Below are 12,249 nucleotides of genomic sequence, written 5' to 3' on the forward strand. Positions count from 1 at the left end.
ATCTTTTGTCACACCATCCATATGGTGAATGTCTCCTTCACGGAGAAAATCATATCATAATAATTGTCATGGTCAAAATCATCATAAGCAAAATCATTTCTTGCTTTACTTTTGCCTTTAATAACTTTTTATAAGGCATGTCAAATTATTTTTTGGCGTACCACATGTACGCGACCAATGACATATTCATGTAATCACACACTAATATTCATGATCTCTCTTTCTCTCAAACCTCCCTTAGAGGTGAATTGTGGTGTGTATCCAATCATGCATTGCACGTCTTTATTCATTACTTTTATTACATATTGTTACATTCACCTTCAGGAATGAATCTGCATTCTCAATGCACAAGTCACATTCTCTTTAGAGAATGGAGTATAATTATCGCGACGTGCTTTATAAATTTTTCATACCAATTTGATGGTAAATATTTCCTTCACCTATTGAAGGATTACTTCGAGAACCCTTATTGTTCTCATTTTTACAATTACCATAATGATGACTATTATTATTTGATCAATGGCACGCCCATGTTCATTGGTCAACCACTTGTCTTCATTTACTTATTATGCATTGCTACCACATTCACTTCAAGAATGGTGCAAATCAAGTGGGACAAGATTCATGCTTTTCCATGAAAAATACATTATTTTCTTTAGTCATCACTATGTCATCCATATGGTGCATTGAACCCAATGCCTGACCCATATAAAGACATGTTAGGCCATAATGAGTTGGGACTCGAACCCAACTTTTACAATCATGGATCATCAGGACTCAAAACCCGATATCTTACCCTCATGGTGCGTTGGGACTTGAACCCACCGTCTTATCCTTAATTAATGGCATAATATGCCAAAGTAGACTCACCCTTGAGACTTTCATGGTATACTACTTTTACTAGTAATAAAAGTAAACTCATATATGTGTTACACAATAAGTATCTATTTACTGGTAATAAAGGAATCAAAGTTCTTCAAATCACTTTGCAAAAGCTGGCGTAGCTCCTTAATTTATATACATCTTTGGTCTCTGGTTTAGTATGTAACATTTAGCTGCATCATTATATGCTTCTGATTCTCATATAACATCTAACCTGAACATTAGGTGAAAGAGATTAGACTAAACTTACAATAAATATTTGAAAGAAAAACATGGAGTAGAAATTAATTTACATCTAAGTGTTTTTAACTTTACAAAGTAATACTTAGTATTGGAAACTTTTCCGACAAATAAAGAACCTTTGAGAAAAACTAACAAGAAAATGAATTAATTAAAAAAAAATTAGAAAACGTATCTTAGCATTATATGCCTTTTCACGATGTACTAGTCTCCTCAACCTTGTTATTCCTTTTATTATATTTCATACCATTATTTGAAATTGCTAAATGAAAAGAAAAACTCATCTCTTCCAAAGGAATATCAGGCACAGCAGACATATGCTTTTTCTGATGTAAGACAATTTTATAGATGTAGTAACTCAATTGGATAGAGACTCGTGCTGATAACGTGTTACAAAACTTAGCTCAAAGTAATAATATAAAATAAAAAGATAGATAACAATGTAGAGAGAAAGAGAGAAGAGAATTTATTTCTTCCATGTATTCAAGTGTATGCAATGTGATGCTAAAACCCTCTATTTATAGGATTACATAGAGGCATACAAAAGAATGCCATAAACATGACATTAAACATTTGAGATCATGGAGGAAGATCATGGGGAGGTTATGGAGGTGTGGGAGTTACAACTATAATGGTGAGAAGTAGTGGGAGTTATCTACATAATGGAGAAGAGTAGTGGGAGTAACTTCTTTAGGAGTTATAGACATCCACTACAAAATAATATTTCATAACAAACCATATAATTTACAATAAAATTAGGAGGTTTCAATAGAAAAGATTAGCATAATTTCTCCTACTTAATAATAGCTAATTAATATATATTCTTAAGTCAAATTTATCGCTTAACCATAATATATTAACATGGTTTGGTGTAAACACTCCGTAGTTGTGTGGGTACACTCATGCATGCCAACTTTATTACATCTTGAATCTTTTAAATCCTCACTAATTGTAAGATTGTGTCTAAAATTCTTTACGTATATGACACTTTAGCTTTTCTACTTCATTATAATCGCAAAATGTTAGATTATTAATTCGCAGCCATAGCAGAGATTAAGACACAATCATACAGATATAAAATCACAATCTTGAGTTAGAGTCTAAGAAAATGTACTGTTAAATTCCATGGATTCAGCAGCGACAGCAAACGGCGATTAAGTCTGAGAACAAATTCCACGATCCACTAGCTACGCGCTCTCAAAGCCTAGAGAACTTGACTGGTGGGACGTCTACCATTACCACGTTTTCAAGAGACAGAATATGCAAGGATTTTCTGATAGCTAAAGAAAGGGGGTTGGCCTCTATTTATAAAGAGTGTCTAACCATCACAAGTCATTTGTTATTGGGCCTCACTTATCCACACACATAATATTTAATATTAGGTTTTTTATTTATCCACCACTTGGGCCACGTCACTATCCTTTCAGGTTATAACCAATTAAAGTCCAAATTCCAACATTCTCCCCTTGGACGCCAACGTTAATTGAGGACAAGAAAACAATTTTAAAACTTTTGAGTTTTAAGAAAATCATTTTGAAAAAAGATTTGAGACTCTATATTGGCCACACTACTCACATAGCCAAGGATAGAATGACTCATATAATAATCCACCCAGTCTCAATAGGGAATACTAACAATAAATCGTAGTTGTAACGACCCAGCCGGTCATTTTGAGTGTTGTAACCCTGCTCCCTCATTTACTACTTATTCTATGCCCAGTTATTGATATGTGACTTGTCGGGGTAGTTAGTTTGGTTCCGGGGATATTTCAGAATGAATTGGGACACTTGGTCCCAAGGTTAGAAGCTTAAGTTGAAGAGTTGACCGAACTTATGTGTAAACGACTCTGGAATGGAGTTTTGTTGGTTCTGATAGCTCCGTAGGATAATTTTGGATTTATGAGTGTGTCCGGCTATTGATTTGGAGGTCTGTAGGTGATTTTGGCTTGAAACGACGAAAGCTGGAAAATTAGAAGTTTGGAAAGTTGAGAAGTTCGACCGAGAGTTGACTTTGTGGTTACCGGGGTTGGATTTAGGTTTTGGAAGTTAGAATAGGTCCGTTGTGTCATTTATGACTTGTGTGCAAAATTTGAAGTCAATCGGACTTGATTTGAAAGGTTTCGGCATCGAATGTAGAAGCTACAAATTCATAAGTTCATTAGGCTTGAATCGATGCACGATTCGCGGTTTTAATGTTGTTTCATGTGATTTGACGCTTCGAGCGGGTTCATATGATTCTTTAGGACTTGTTGGTATGTTTTGTTGAGGTCTCGGGGGCTTCGGTGTGATTCGGATCATGTTAGATGCATTATGAACCTTGGAATGTTTCTGATTTTGCTGGTGCTGGTTTTCTTGTACGTGATCGCGAGAGGAGGATCGCGATTGCGAAGAGTTGTTGTGGAAGCTAGGATTTTTGCTCTATGTGTTTGCGAGCTAGAGTCTGCGATCGCATAGATTGGTCAGGCAGTGAATCGCGAACACGTGGGTCTAGTCGCGTTCACGAAGAGGAAAAGAGGAGACTGGGTTCACATAGATTTGTTATTCGCGATCGCGTGATGATGTATGCGGTCACGTAGGTCTGGGAAGTCAGTGCATCGCGTTCGCGTGGGATTATCGCGTTCGTATAGGGTAAAGTTTTTGCAGCTTAGGATTTTTTCTTCGCGATGGCGATCGCGAAGAAGGTCATCTGGGCAGACTTAAATATTTTAAAAACGAGAGTTAGAGTAAAATTTCACAATTTGATTTTAGGAGCTCGGGTTGAGGCGATTCTTGGAGTGATTTTCAAGGGAGTGATTGGGGTAAGTTATTCTAACTCCGTTTTGGTTAAATTACATGAATATATCATTGTTTTCATCATTTAGTTAGTGTTTTAGGGTGAAAAATTGGGGGGGGGGGGGTAAATTATAGAAACTTCCTAGGCTTTAATTTGAGGATTTGAAGGCCGAGTTATGATCAGATTTGAGTAATTTTGGTATGGTTGGACTCATGGTTGAATGGGTGTTCGAATTTTGTAACTTTTATTGGATTCGGAGATGTGGGCCTGGTTTGTCTTTTGACTTTTGATTAAGAACTTAGCATTTTCATGTGGAATTGATTCCTATAGCTCGTGATGATTGTATTGAATTGTTTGTGTCTAGATTCGAGGCGTTCGGAGGTGATTCACGAGGCAAGGATTTATTGGAGTAAAGATTTGCATGATTTGAGGTAAGAAACACTTCTAAACTTGGTTCTGAGGATACGAATCCCTGAATTACGTGTTATTGGTGTTGAGATGACGCACATTCTAGGTGACGGGTGTGTGGGCATGCACCATAGAAATTGTGATCCGGTTGCTTTCGTGGTACTGTGTAGTCATCAGACCTTGTAGCCATTCATGTGATCTCTATGTGTTAGAGTAATTGAGTTGCAGATTCATGTTAGAAATCGTGTTAGGCTATATGCTAATCTTGTTGAGACCCACTATGGTCATTTCTACTATTGAATAATTTGCTTAGATGGTAATTTTATACTCAGTCACATCCATTATTTGCATATCATATCTCAGTCTTTATTACTATTATCGTTGTATCATATGTCATTGTTTGGGCTAATTAGCATGAGAGTTGTGAGCGTGAGAGACTGAAAAGATTGATGACAGAGTTGGGGCCTGAGAGCCATGTTGTGAGTGAGATTTGTGGATAGGGTTGCACACCGCAACAGACCTTATGGCTATATGTGGATCGGGTTGCGCGCCGCAACAGGCCTTATGGCTATATGTGGATCGGGTTGCATGCCGCAATAGGCCTTTCGGTTATATGTGGATCGGGTTGCACGCCGCAACATGCCTTATGGCTATATGTGAATCGCTCTGCATGCCGTAGCAGGTACCGTACAGTGCTGAGCGACTGAGTGTGATGAGCGAGAATTGAGACAGTCAAATTGAGTACTCTAAGAGTGTGAGAATGTGAGATTTTCATCGTGTTGCAATATATACGGTTTACATATTGGCATATAAATATAGAGATGTCATATTCCTCATATCAATCACACTTGGCATATTTTATCTGTGTTGAGCTTAATTGTTAAACCTAAAATCATGTCTACATTTCCCGTGTTGTGTACGAACAAATAATGAGTTTTCTTGGAGATATTGTTGTCCTATTTTCTGTCATTTTTGCACTGTTAAACTTTGTATTTGTACTGTATTGGTTGAGCTCGTCACTACTTTCAGCCTAAAGGTTATATTTGTTACTTATTGAGTTGGTTGTACTCACACTACACTCTGCACCTCGTTTGCAGATCCATGTATTTTAGGGCATGGTGGTCGCTGACCTCGGAGTTTTTACCCGTTCAGAGATTATCGAGGTAGCTGCTTTGGCATCCACAAACCTTGACTCTCCTCCTCTATCTCAATTTTACTTATACTGTTCTACCTTCTTAGACAATGTTTCAGACTATGTTATTGTTTAGATGCTCATGTACTCAGTGACACCCGAATTTTGGGAAAAGTTGTATTCGTGTCGTAGTTGTTCATATCGGCTGTTTATGAGAGTTATTGCTGTCAAACTTGCTTCATCTTATTTTATTATAAAAATGCCTAGTTTTATTGTGATTGTCGGCTTGCCTAGTTATGTGATAGGCGCCATCACGACGTGTTGAGTATTGGATTGTGACAAGTTGGTATCATAACCTAGGTTACATAGGTCTCACGAGTCATGAGCATGTTTAGTAGAGTCTTGCGGATCGGTACGGAGAATTCTGTACTTATCTTCGAGAGGTTGCCGAACCCTTAGGAAAACTTCACATTCTTATATTCTTATCGTGCGAATTTGTTGATTCCTGGAACTAAACTTCTGTTATTCTTTTCTCTCACAAATGGTGAGGACACATGCTACCGGATAGGGCAAACGACCACCAGTACCACCAGGTAGGGCCACGAGAGGCCGAGGCCGCGGTAAAGGTTGAGGCCGCGGTAGAGGTCGAGGTGCAGCTCGTACAACAACCAGAGCAGCACCTGTAGACTTACTAGTTGCTCCAGCTCATGAGCAGGTTCCAGATGTGGTTGAGCCGGTTGGACCAGTTCAAGCACCAGTTGTACCGATCGTGATTCCAGGCCTTCAGGAGGCTCTGTCCCAAATATTGACTGTTTGCACTAGCCTTGCTCAGGCAGTTTCAGTTCCGACCATGCCAGCCACTTCTCAGGCCGGGGGAGGTGCTCAGACTCCCGCCTCCCGTACTCCAGAGCAGGTGGTGCAGGGACTTCAGACACCGAGGGTACTACCTGCCCAGCCGATTGCAATTGATCAGGACCAGATGGGTCCCATTATGAGTGATGAGGAACAAAAGAGACTAGAGAGGTTTGGGAGGCTCAAGCCTCCATCATTCAGTGGGGCTGAGTCAGAGGATGCTCGTGATTTCCTGGATAAGTGCCAGCAGATTCTTTGCACGGCGAGTATTCTGGAGACTAGTGGGATCTCATTTACTACTTTTCAACTGACGGGGGAAGCCTTCAGATGGTGGGAGGCCTATGAGCGGAGCAGGCTAGCCGATGTTGCACCACTTTAATGGCACGAGTTCTCCGTTCTTTTCTTGGAGAAGTTTGTGCCACCGACTTGCAGGGAGGAGTTGCGTAGGTAGTTCGAGCAGCTACGCCAGGATGGCATGTCTATGACCCACTATGAGATGAGATTTTCAGAGTTGGCTCGTCATGTGTTCTGGTTGGTTCCAACTGAGAGGGAGAGGATTAGGAGGTTCATTGATAGCCTCAACTATCAATTGCATTTTGTTATGACTTAGGAGAATGCATCAGGTTCTAGGTTCGACGGGGTGGTGGATATTGCTCGGCGGCCAGAGTTCATCCGTAGTCAGGAGCATGAGGAGAGGGAGGCCAAGAGGCCTCGTGGTTCGGGTGGTTTCAGCGATGTTCCTTCTTGGGGGCAGTCTTACCATAGCAGGGGTCGTCCTTATAAGCCCGCTCAGATGGCTCGTCCAGTTCATCGTGGTGCATCATCTAGCCATGGTTCATATAATGCACGTCTGGGTCAGTCATCTCTCAGTGCTCTCCTAGCTCAAAGTTCATCCCGTGCTCCATCAGTTCAAGGTTCATTTGTGTCGGGATTTTTTAGTCGTTATTCTGGTTCTTGGTGTCCGATTCAGTCCCCACCACCATTGACGGACCGGTGTTTCTACGAGTGTGGGGAGCTTGGACATATCAGGAGGCAGTGTCCCCATCTCTTGGGAGGTCCAATTCAGTAGAGGGGTCAAGCTATGACTTTTGCACCAGTTACTTCACCACCCGCACAACTAGCTTGGGGTGGTGCTCAGGCAGCTAGAGGTCGCCCTAGAGGGGGAGGCCGATCAAGTGGCGGTCAGGCTCGATTCTATGCTATTCCTTCCAGGATAGAGGTTGTTGCTTCAGACACAGTGATCACATGTATTGTCTCAGTATGTCACGGGGATGCTTTTATATTATTTGACCCTGGTTCCACTTACTCGTATGTATCATCATAGTTTGCTCGTTATTTGGATTTTCCCCTTAAGTCCTTAGTCTCACTTGTTCATGTATCTACGCCGATGGGCGATACTATTGTTATGGACCATGTGTATCGATCGTGTGTGGTGACCATTGGAGGATTGGAGACTAGGGTTGATCTCTTATTACTTAGCATGGTTGATCTCGATGTGATTTTGGGTATGACTGGTTGTCTCCGTGTCATGTTATCCTGGATTGTCACGATATGACAGTGACATTGGCGATGCGGGGGTTGCCAAGGATCGAGTGGAGAGGTTCTCTAGATTATGTTCCCAGCAGGGTGATTTCATATTTGAAGGCCTAGCGGATGGTTGGAAAGGGGTATCTGTCATATTTGGCCTTTGTGAGGGATATTGTTGCCGATACTCCTACTATTGATTCTGTTCCGGTAGTGCGAGACTTTCTGAATGTGTTTCCTGCAAACCTGTCGGTCATGCCACCCGATAGGGATATTGATTTTGGTATTGACTTGGTGCCGGGCACTCAGCCCATTTTTATTCCTCCATATCGTTTGGCACCAACTGAGTTAAAGGAATTGAAAGAGCAATTTCAGGAGCTTCTTGATAAGGGGTTTATTAGTCCTAGTGTATCGCCTTGGGGTGCACCGGTTCTGTTCGTGAAGAAGAAGGATGGTACTATACGGATGAGCATCGATTATAGGTAGTTGGACAAAGTTACAATCAAGAACAAGTATCCCTTGCCGCGCATTGATTATTTATTTGACCAGCTTCAGGGAGCGAGGGTGTTCTCTAAGATTGATTTGAGGTCTGGGTATCACTAGTTGAAGATTCGGAACTCAGATATTCTGAAGACGACATTCAGGACCTGTTATGGTCACTGTGAGTTCCTTGTGATGTCTTTTGGGCTGACCAACTCCCCAGCAACATTCATGTATCTGATGAATAGTGTATTTTAGGCATATCTTGATTTGTTTGTCATAGTATTCATTGATGATATCCTGGGCTACTCACGTAGCCAGGAGGAGAATGCACATCATTTGAGGATTGTACTTCAAAGGTTGAGGGAGGAGAAGCTTTATGCCAGGTTCTCCAATTGTGAGTTTTGTCTCAGTTCGATGGCGTTCTTGGGGCACGTGGTGTCCAGTAAGGGGATTAAGATGGATCCAAGGAAGATAGAGGCGGTTCAGAGTTGGCCCAGACCGTCTTCAGCTACTGAGATTCGGAGTTTTCTCGGCTTGGCCCGATATTATCGTCGCTTTATGGGGGGTTTCTCGTCCATTGCAGCGACTTTGACCAAATTGACCCAGAAGGGTACTCCATTCAGGTGGTCGGATGAGTGTGAGGAGAGATTTCAGAAGCTCAAGACTACCTTCACCATAGCTCTAGTGCTAGTTTTGCCTTCAGCATCAGGCTCTTATACAGTGTATTGTGATGCTTCTCGGATCTATATTTGGGTGTGTCTTGATGCATGAGGGAAGAGTGATTGTTTATACTTCGTTAGTTGAAGCCTCATGAGAAGAACTACCCTGTTCATGATTTGGAATTTGCAGCCATCATTCATGCATTGAAGATTTGGAGGCACTATCTTTACGGTGTGTCTTGTGAAGTATTTATGGATCATCGGAGTCTCCAAGACTTTTTCAAACAAAAGGATCTAAATTTGAGGCAGCAGAGATGGTTGGAGCTGCTAAAGGACTATGATATCACCATTCTATATCATCCCGGGAAGGCCAATGTGGTGGCCGATGCCTTGAGTAGAAAGGCGATGAGTATGGGCTGCCTTGAATTTATTTCGCTAGGTAAGAGACTGCTTGCATAAGATATTCAGGACTTGGCCAATCAGTTCGTGAGATTAGATGTTTCGAAGCCCAATCGGGTTCTAGCTCGTGTGGTTTCTCGGTCTTCCTTATATGTTCGCATCAGAGAGCGTCAGTATAATGATCCTCATTTGTTTGTCCTTAAGGACACGGTTCAGCACGGTGATGCCAAGAAGGTTACTATTGGGGATGATGGGGTGTTGAGGATGCATGGTCGGATTTGTGTGCCCAATGTAGATGGTCTACATGAGTTTATTCTTGAGGAGGCCCATAGTTCGAGGCATTCCATTCATCCGGGTGCCGCAAAGATGTATCAGGACTTGAGGCAACACTATTGGTGGAGAAGGATGAAGAAGGATATAGTGGGGTTTGTAGCTCGGTGCCTAAATTGTCAGCAGGTGAAGTACGAGCATCAGAGACCAGGCGGATTGCTTTAGAGGTTTGAGATTCCGGAGTGGAAATGAGAGCGTATCACCATGGATTTTGTAGTTGGGCTCCCAAAGACTTCGAGGAAGTTTGATGCTATTTGGGTGATTGTGGATCGGTTGACCAAGTCCGTGCATTTCATTCTTGTTGGGACTACTTATTCTTCATAGAGGTTGGCTGAGATCTATATCCGCGAGATTGTTCGCCTTCACGGTGTGCCGGTATCCATCATTGCAGATCGGGGCGCGCAGTTTACATTGCAGTTTTGGAGAGCAGTGTAGCAAGAGTTAGGCACATGGGTTGAGTTGAGTACAAAATTCCACCCTCAGATGGACGGACAGTCCGAGCGCACTATTCAGATATTGGAGGATGTGTTACGTGCTTGTATTATGGATTTCGGGGGTTCTTGGAAACAGTTTCTACCGCTTGCAAAGTTTGCCTACAACAATAGCTACCAATCAAGCATTCAGATGGCTCCGTATGAGTCTTTGTTTTGGATACGGTGCCAGTCTCCGGTGGGATGGTTTGAGCCGGGTGAGGCTAGGCTATTGGGTACTGACTTGGTTCAGGATGCATTGGACAAGGTTAAGTTGATTCAGAATCGGCTTCGCACAGCGTAGTCTAGACGGAAGAGCTACGCCGATCGGAAGGTTCGTGATGTTGCTTACATGGTGGGAGAGAAGGTACTGCTTAGAGTTTCACCCATAAAGGGTGTTATACGGTTCGGGAAGAGGGGCAAGTTGAGCCCTCGATTCATTGGCCTGTTTGAGGTGCTTGAGAGGATTGGAGAAGTGACTTATAGGCTTGCATTGCCACCTAGTCTATCGAGTGTTCATCCAGTTTTTCATGTTTTTATGCTCCGAAAGTATGTCGGCGATCCGTCTCATGTTCTAGACTTCAGCGCGGTTCAGTTAGATGGTGATTTGACTTATGATATGGAGCCGGTATCCATTTTGGATCAACGGGTTCAAAAGTTGCGGTCAAAGGATATAGCTTTAGTGAAGGTGCAAAGGAGAGGCCAGCCAGTCGAGGAGGCTACTTGGGAGACCTAGCGGGAGATGCAGAGTAGATATCCACACCTATTCGAGGACGAACGTTTATTTAAGAGGGGGAGGATGTAACGACCTGGCCGGTCATTTGAGTGTTGCAACCTCGCTCCCCTATTTAATGCTTATTTTATGCTAAATTGTTGATATGTGACTTGCCGGGATAGTTGGTTTGGTTCCGAGGATGTTTCGGAATGAATTGGCACACTTAGTCCCAAGGTTAGAAGCTTAAGTTAAAAAGTTGATCGGATGTTGACTTATGTGTAAACGACTCCGGAATGAAGTCTTGATAGTTCCGATAGCTCCGTAGGGTTATTTTGGACTTGTGAGGTGTCCGGCTATTGATTTTGAGGCCTGTAGGTGATTTTGGCTTGAAACGGCAAAAGTTGGAAAATTAGAAGTTTGGAAAGTTGGAAAGTTTGACCGAGAGTTGAATTTATGGTTACCGGACTCGGATTTTCGTTCCAGAAGTTGGAATAGGTCCGTTGTGTCATTTATGACTTGTGTGCAAAATTTGAGGCCAATCGGACTCAATTTAATAGGTTTCGGCATTGAATGTAGAAGTTAGAAATTCATAAGTTCATTAGGCTTGAATCGATGTGTTATTCGTGGTTTTAGTGTTGTTTGATGTGATTTGACGCTTCGAGCGAGTTTGTATGATGTTTTAGGACTTGTTGGTATGTTTGCTTGAGGTCTCGGGGGCTTCGGGTGTGATTCAGATCATGTTCGGCACATTTTGAACCTTAGAAGGTTTCTTATTTTACTAGTGCTGGTTTTCTTGTATGCGATCACGAGAGGAGGATCGCGATCCGAAGAGTTGTGGCGACAGATGGGATTTTTGCTCTATGAATTCGCGAGCTAGAGTTTGCGATCGCGAGAGGAGGATCGCGATCCGAAGAGTTGTGGTGGCAGATGGGATTTTGCTCTATGAATTCGCGAGCTAGAGTTTGCGATCGCGTAGGTTGGTCAGGCAGTGAATCACGAGCGCGTGGGTCTAGCCGCGTTCGCGAAAAGGAAAAGAAGAGACTGGGTTCGTGCGGATTTGTTATTCGGGATTGCGTGATGATGTTTGTGGTCGTGTAGGTCTGGGAAGTCAGTGCATCGCGTTCGCGTAGGGTAAAGTTTTGGCAGCTTAGGATTTGTTCTTCGTGATCGCAGAGCGTTTCCCGCGATCGTGAAGAAGGTCATCTAGGCAGACTTAAATATTTCAAACACGAGGGTTAGAGTAAAATTTCACAATTTAATTTTGGGAGCTCGGATTGAGGTGATTCTTGGGGAGATTTTCAAGGGAGTGATTGGGGTAAGGGATTCTAACTCAGTTTTGGTTAAATTACATGAATATATCATTGTTTTCATCATTTAATTAGT

Source organism: Nicotiana attenuata, unplaced genomic scaffold (genome assembly GCF_001879085.1).
Source record: "Nicotiana attenuata strain UT unplaced genomic scaffold, NIATTr2, whole genome shotgun sequence".
Taxonomy (NCBI): Eukaryota; Viridiplantae; Streptophyta; class Magnoliopsida; order Solanales; family Solanaceae; genus Nicotiana; species Nicotiana attenuata.